This window comes from Arachis ipaensis, chromosome B9, assembly GCF_059453495.1.
Source record: "Arachis ipaensis isolate K30076 ecotype BB chromosome B9, ASM5945349v1, whole genome shotgun sequence".
Taxonomy (NCBI): domain Eukaryota; kingdom Viridiplantae; phylum Streptophyta; class Magnoliopsida; order Fabales; family Fabaceae; genus Arachis; species Arachis ipaensis.
The window spans coordinates 31,437,014-31,444,833 of record NC_142444.1 but is presented as its reverse complement, the minus strand read 5'-3'; the positions used below and the strand labels follow the sequence as shown (position 1 = coordinate 31,444,833).

Here is a 7,820-nt window from a genome sequence, read left to right as displayed (position 1 = left end):
TCACACAGAGCCTTAAAGATCATGGTGCCTATGGTGCAGGGTATTATGAACTTTCCAGGATCCTGTCTCTTCTGAGGTAATGTCAGTTGATCCAGATCACTTAGTTCATTGATGAACAAGGGAGGTTCAACTTCCCAAGTATCAATGCCAAATAATTTGGCATTCAGCTTCATGATTGCACCAAGAAACTTGGCAGTTTGCTCTTCAGTAACATCTTCATTCTCTTCAAAAGAGGAATACTCATCAGAGCTCATGAAGGGCACAAGGAGGTTCAATGGAATCTCTATGGTCTCTAGATGAGTCTCAAATTCCTTTGGTTCCTCAGATGGAAGCTCCTTATTGTTCACTGGACGTCCCAGAAGGTCTTCCTCCTTGGGATTCACGTCCTCCTCTCCCTCATTGGGTTCGGCCATTTTGCTTATGTCAATTGCCTTGCACTCTCCTTTTGGATTCTCTTCTGTATTGCTTGGGAGAGTACTAGGAGGGATTTCAGTGATCCTTTTACTCAGCTGGCCCACTTGTGCTTCCAAATTTCTAATGGAAGACCTGGTTTTATTCATGAAACTCACAGTGGCCTTAGATAGATCAGAGACTAGATTTGCTAAATTAGAAGCATTTTGTTCAGAGTTCTCTGTCTGTTGCTGAGTTGATGATGGAAAAGGCTTGCTATTGCTAAACCTGTTTCTTCCACCATTATTAAAGCCTTGTTGGGGCTTTTGATCCTTCCATGAGAAATTTGGATGATTTCTCCATGTTGAATTATAGGTGTTTCCATAAGGTTCACCTAAGTAATTTACCTCTGCTATTGCAGGGTTTTCAGGATCATAAGCTTCTTCTTCAGAAGATGCCTTTTGAGTACTGTTGGATGCAGCTTGCATTCCATGCAGACTCTGAGAGATCATATTGACTTGCTGAGTCAATATTTTATTCTGAGCCAATATGGCATTCAGAGTATCAACTTCAAGAACTCCCTTCTTCATAGGCGTCCCATTACTCACAGGATTTCTTTCAGAAGTGTACATGAACTGGTTATTAGCAACCATGTCAATGAGTTCTTGAGCTTCTGCAGGCGTTTTCTTTAGGTGAATGGATCCACCTACAGAAGTGTCAAGTGACATCTTTGATAGCTCAGATAAACCATCATAGAATATATCCAGGATTCTGAAAGCATGTCAGAAGGATATTTTTTGGTCAACTGTTTGTATCTTTCCCAAGCTTCATAGAGGGATTCACCTTCTTTCTGTCTGAAGGTTTGAACATCAGCTCTAAGCTTGCTCAGCTTTTGAGGAGGAAAGTACTTAGCTAAGAAAGCCGTGACCAGCTTATCCCAAGAGTTCAGGCTGTCTTTGGGTTGAGAATCCAACCATAATCTAGCTCTGTCTCTTACAGCAAAAGGGAAAAGCATGAGCCTGTAGACTTCAGGATCTACTCCATTAGTCTTAACAGTATCACATATCTGCAAGAATTCAGTTAAGAACTGAAAAGGATCTTCAGATGGAAGTCCATGAAACTTGCAGTTCTGCTGCATCAGAGAAACTAATTGAGGTTTCAGCTCAAAGTTGTTTGCTCCAATGGCAGGAATGGAGATGCTTCTTCCATGTAAATTGGAATTAGGTGCAGTAAAGTCACCAAGCATCTTCCTTACATTATTATTATTTTCGGCTGCCATCTCCTCTTCCTGTTTGAAAATTTCTGAAAAGTTATCTCTGGATTGTTGTAATTTAGCTTCTCTTAATTTTCTCTTCAGAGTCCTTTCAGGTTCTAGATCTGCTTCCACAAGAATGTTCTTATCCTTGCTCCTGCTCATATGACAAAGAAGAAGGCACAAAAAAATAATAGTAATAATAGAGATCCTTTATACCACAGTATAGGGATCCCTGTGTGAGTAGAAGAAGAGGGGGAGACAAAGAATGTAATATAATGGAAGAAACACAACTGTGAGGAGGCTAGATATGTGAGATGAGATGTTAGGATATGAATGAATAAATAGAATGAGATGGGAGAGGGAGAATTTTCGAAAATATTTTTGAAAAAGAGTTAGTGATTTTTGAAAATTGTTTTTGAAAAATGTTTGTAATTTTCGAATTTTTTTTTTTTTTGAAATCAAAAATAATAAATAAAATTAATTAGTTAATAAAAAAGAAATTTTTGAAAAAGAGGGAAGATATTTTCGAAAATTAGAGAGAGAGAGTTAGTTAGGTAGTTTTGAAAAAGTTAAGAAACAAACAAAAAGTTAGTTAGTTAGTTGAAACAAATTTTGAAAAGATAAGAAGTTAGGAAGTTAGAAAAGATATTTTGAAAAAGATAAGATGAGAAGATACTTTTGAAAAGATATGATTGAAGTTAGTTTTGAAAAAGATTTGATTTTTAAAATCTCAATTAATGACTTGATTCATAAGAAATCACAAGATATGATTCTAGAACTTAAAGTTTGAATCTTTCTTAACAAGCAAGTAACAAACTTCAAATTTTTGAATCAAAACATTAATTGATTGTGTTATTTTCAAAAATTTGATATAAAAATAAGAAAAAGATTTTTGAAAAATATTTTTGGAATTTTCGAAAATAACTAAGAATTTTGAAAAAGATTTGATTTTTGAAAAAGATTTTGAAAAAGATAAGATTTTCAAATTGAAAATTTGATTTGACTCATGAGAAACAATTTGATTTTAAAAATTTTTGAAAAATTCAATCCAAATTTTCGAATTTGATGAGAGAAAAAGGGAAAGATATTTTTTTTTATTTTTGAATTTTTATGATGCAAGAGAAAAACACTAAAAAGATGCAATGCATGAAATTTTTAGATCAAAACAATGAATGCATGCAAGAATGCTATGAATGTCAAGATGAACACCAAGAACACTATGAAGAACATGATGAACATCAAGAACATATTTTTGAAAAATTTTTAATGCAAAGAAAACATGCAAGACACCAAACTTAGAATTCTTTAATGCTTAGACACTAAGAATTCAAGAATGCATATGATAAACATGAAAAGACACAAAACAAAAAATCATCAAGATCAAACAAGAAGACTTACCAAGAACAACTTGAAGATCATGAAGAACACTATGAATGCATGATATTTTCGAAAAAATGCAGGATGCATATGCAAGTGAAACCAAACTTATGATATGACTCAAGACTCAAACAAGAAACACAAAATATTTTTTTTGATTTTAATGATTTTCTAATTTTTTTTGGTATTTTTCAAAAATTAATTGAAAAAGAAAAATAAGGATTCCAAAATTTTTAATATGAATTCCAGGAATCTTGCCATGTTAATCTAAAGCTTCAGTCCAGGAATTAGACATGGCTCACTAGCCAGCCAAGCTTTCAATGAAAGCTCCAGTCCAAAACACTAGACATGGCCAATGGCCAGCCAAGCTTTAGCATGTAACACGAGAGTATATTGCTCTTGATAACAAATTGCAAGCCTCAGTCCAAATACATTTAGACATGGCTTTACAGCCAGCCAGGCTTTACATGCTTCATGAAACACTAGAATTCATTCTTAAAAATCTTGATTAAAATTTTTGAAAACATTTTTATTTTTATATTTTTTTTTTCGAAAACAGATGAGAAAATTTTGAAAATATTTTTGAAAAATTTTTTTTTTGAAAAGAAAACGAAAAGAAAATTACCTAATCTGAACAACAAGATGAGCCGTCAGTTGTCCAAACTCGAACAATCCCCGGCAACGGCGCCAAAAGCTTGGTGCACGAAATTGTGATATCCAGGTTCAAACAATACCTGGCACGTGAGCTACTTGGTACGCGTAATCATGATTACACATTCATAATTTGTCACAATTTCGATACAACTAACCAGCAAGTGCACTGGGTCGTCCAAGTAATACCTTACGTGAGTAAGGGTCGAATCCCACGGAGATTGTTGGTATGAAGCAAGCTATGGTCACCTTGTAAATCTCAGTCAGGCAGATATAAAGTAATAATGGTGTTTTCAAATATGATATAATAAAATAGGGATAGAGATACTTATGTAATTCATTGGTAGGAATTTCAGATAAGCGAATGGAGATGCTTTTCGTTCCTCTGAACCTCTGCTTTCCTGCTATCTTCATCCAATCGGTCTTACTTCTTTCCATGGCTGGCTTTATGTGATACATCACCACTGTCAATGGCTACTTTCGGTCATCTCTCGGGAAAATGATCCAATGCCCTGTCACGGCACGGCTAATCATCTGGAGGCATCACCCTTGTCAATGGCTTCATCTTATCCTCTCAGTGAATAATATGCTCACGCACCCTGTCACGGCACGGCTATTCATCTGTCGGTTCTCGATCATGCTGGATAGGATTTACTATCCTTTTGCGTCTGTCACTAACGCCCTGCAATCGCGAGTTAGGAGCTCGTCACAGTCATTCAATCATTGAATCCTACTCGGAATACCACAGACAAGGTTTAGACCTTCCGGATTCTCTTGAATGCCGCCATCATTCTAGCTTACACCACGAAGATTCTGGTTGGGAGATCTAAGAGATATTCATTCTAGCTTATTTCATGTAGAACGGAAGTGTTTGTCAGGCACGCGTTCATAGGGGAGAATGGTGATGAGCGTCACACATAATCATCACCTTCATCATGTTCTTGGGTGCAAATAGATATCTTAGAAGCGAAATAAGATGAATTGAATAGAAAACAGTAGTACTTGCATTAATCTTTGAGGAACAGCAGAGCTCCACACCTTAATCTATGGAGTGTAGAAACTCTACCGTTAAAAATACATAAGTGAAAGGTCCAGGCATGGCCGTGTGGTCAGCCCCCATGGTCTAAGAACAATGCGTTCAAAGATGATCCTAAGATCCTAAGATGATCCAAAGATCCAGGATGCCAAATACAATAGTAAAAGGTCCTATTTATAATAAACTAGCTACTAGGGTTTACATGAGTAAGTAATTGATGCATAAATCTACTTCCGGAGCCCACTTGGTGTGTGCTTGGGCTGGGCTTTGATTGTTAAACGTGTAGAGGTCCTCCTTGGAGTTGAACGCCAGCTTTTGTGCCAGTTTGGGCGTTCAACTCTGGTTTTGGCTCCTTTTTTGGCGCTGGACGCCAGATTTGGGTAGAAATCTGGCGTTGAACGCCAGTTTACGTCATCTATTCTTGGCCAAAGTATGGACTATTATATATTTCTGGAAAGCCCTGGATGTCTACTTTTCAACGCAATTAGAAGCGCGCCATTTCGAGTTTTGTAGCTCCAGAAAATCCATTTTGAGTGCAGGGAGGTCAGAATCCAACAGCATCAGCAGTCCTTTTTCAACCTCTGAATCTGATTTCTGCTCAAGTCCCTCAATTTCAGCCAGAAAATACCTGAAATCATAGAAAAACACACAAACTCATAGTAAAGTCCAGAAATGTGAATTTAACATAAAAACTAATGAAAACATCCCTAAAAGTGACTAGATCCTACTAAAAGCATACTAAAAACAATGCCAAAAAGCGTATAAATTATCCGCTCATCAGTCTTCCACGCATTTCTGAGTTGCTGGCGCTAAACGTCCAGGTCTGCGTTTAGTGCCAGCTTGGCAGCTTCCAAACTCTTTTCTTTTCTTGCATGCGAACTCTGCCAAACTGATCTGAAATTCACCTGAAATAATCAAAATACTAAAGCGACTCAAAGCAGCATATGAAAAAGTTTAAAACACTAGAATTAAATTAATACTCAATTAATTTGTATCTAAGGTAAATATAAACTATAAAGAAGATGCTCACGCATTAGCTACCCATACGATGGTCATATATCTTCCTGATGAAGACATCATACTCCTTGTCCCATATAAAGTTCAGCCGTACAAAAAAACTTTAAAATTAGTTAATCAAAATATTTCATATTAGACAAAATAGAAGATATAAACTAGCTAAAAAGGTTTGACTATATTAAGTTTTTACCGCCCACTTCTAAAACCATCGCTTTCTGGTCTCAGAGGGGATCTTCTTGTAGCTTGGTCATAGATGGTCGTACATCATCTTGCTGACGTTGATCATCTCCGGAATACATGTATTGTTGTTTGGCGCAAACCTATCAACAATTCACAAAAAAACTATATGGTAATATAAATTAAATCTTTAGAAGCAAATAACCATAATATATAGAGATTTTTTTGGAAATTTTGCAGAGTTTCATCTATAACTGGAATGCGCCACAAACTCTATCCATCAAAAATTAACTTAAACAATATCAATTGTCAACAATCAATGAACAACCGACAATAATCAAGAAGCATCATCCATAAATCTGCTAAACTAGAATCAATAATCAGGATATATCAAACACTTTCAGCAATCTAAACCAACAATCCTAAATCCACTAAAACTAAAATTAATTATCAAGAATCACTAATCACGATATATCAAACACTTTCAGTAGTTCAAACCTAGAATCCTAAATCCACTAAAACTAGAGTCAATAATCAAGAATCACTAATCATGAGTTATCAAACAATTTCAGCATATAAAAGACTTAAAGTAGATCGTCATCCGTACGATGGGAGATGGTGGAGGGGCATCAGCTGACTAGCTTCTGTGGGAGGATTCCAACGCAGTGGTGTCCGTCGCTCGAGGCAGTGTCATCGAGACAATGGGCTGCTGAGCGGATGAAGGCGGCGTCATTGCCGTAGACACAGGGACGTAGTTGGGGTTAGGGACCATGAGAGGATCTAGAATTCCCAGGAGTACCGGTATAAACTCCCTTCTACCACGACCACAACTACAACCATTAGGCTGATCCGCAACACTTCTACCTGTCGTCATATCTACAAAGAGCATACATATTAAAAATGTACTAAACATATTTACAACCTCTTTCAAAATGCTTAATCAAAATAAACTATGTTAAACTTAGTTAAAAAAATACATTTTCTATTGAAATCAAATAAAGCAAAAGAGCTAAGTGCATATTCCAACTTCACATTTTCTATTGAAGTGCATATTTCAACATATATAATTTTGTCTATATACAAATAAAAACTCATCCATAAGTCATTTAAAATGATCTCATTTTTATTTTTCTTTAATTTACTGTCATTTTCACTCTAACATATTGAAAATCAATGTGACTTATTATTGGAGTCTTTAATCAAAACCAAACAAAGAGAATAAATCAACAATAATCAACACAAATTAATAATAATCAAAAATTCAGAACAACAAATCAACCTTATAAATTATAATAACTAGTTCATAACAAATTAACAATAATCAAAAAATGTTTTAGAATTGGAACAAATCAAAACTAAATAAGGAACACAAATAAGAACATGTTCAATTTAAAATTGAAGCTAAACAAGCTCAGTATCCTAAGTTCAAAATCGTAGAAAACCCTAAGTTCAAAAAAAATTTTGTACCCTATGTTCAGAACTAAATAAGGAACAGAAATAAGAACATGTTCTAATTAAAAATTGAAACTAAACAAATTTAGTACCCTAAGTTCAAAATTTTAGAAAACACTAAGTTTAAAACAAGTTCAGTACCCTAAGTTCAAAACTAAATAAGGAACACAAATCAGAACATGTTCTAATTAAAATTAAAACTAAACAAGTTCAGTACCCTAAGTTCAGATTTTTAGAAAATCCTAAGTTCAAAACAAGTTCAGTAACCTAAGCTTAAAACTAAATAATCAACAATAATCCGAAGTTTCAAAACAGCAAATAAACCTTATAAATTATACCAACAAATCAGAATTTCAAAAAATCCTAAGTTCATAAGGATTACCTGAAGAAGAGCACCCCAGAGCTGAGAAGAAGAAGCAGCATAGACGGCAGCGGCATAGACGACAGCAGAAACAACAGCATTGG

At 35.2% G+C, this 7,820-nt stretch overlaps 1 non-coding gene across 1 annotated transcript; it reads left to right on the top strand.

Annotated features, from left to right (window-relative positions):
* Window positions 1–1,165: 1,165 nt before the first annotated feature.
* On the top strand, window positions 1,166–1,273 carry LOC148544188 (small nucleolar RNA R71). The gene has a single exon (XR_015900950.1). It is a non-coding gene; the product is annotated as a small nucleolar RNA R71 (small nucleolar RNA).
* The last annotated feature ends 6,547 nt before the right edge of the window (window positions 1,274–7,820 follow it).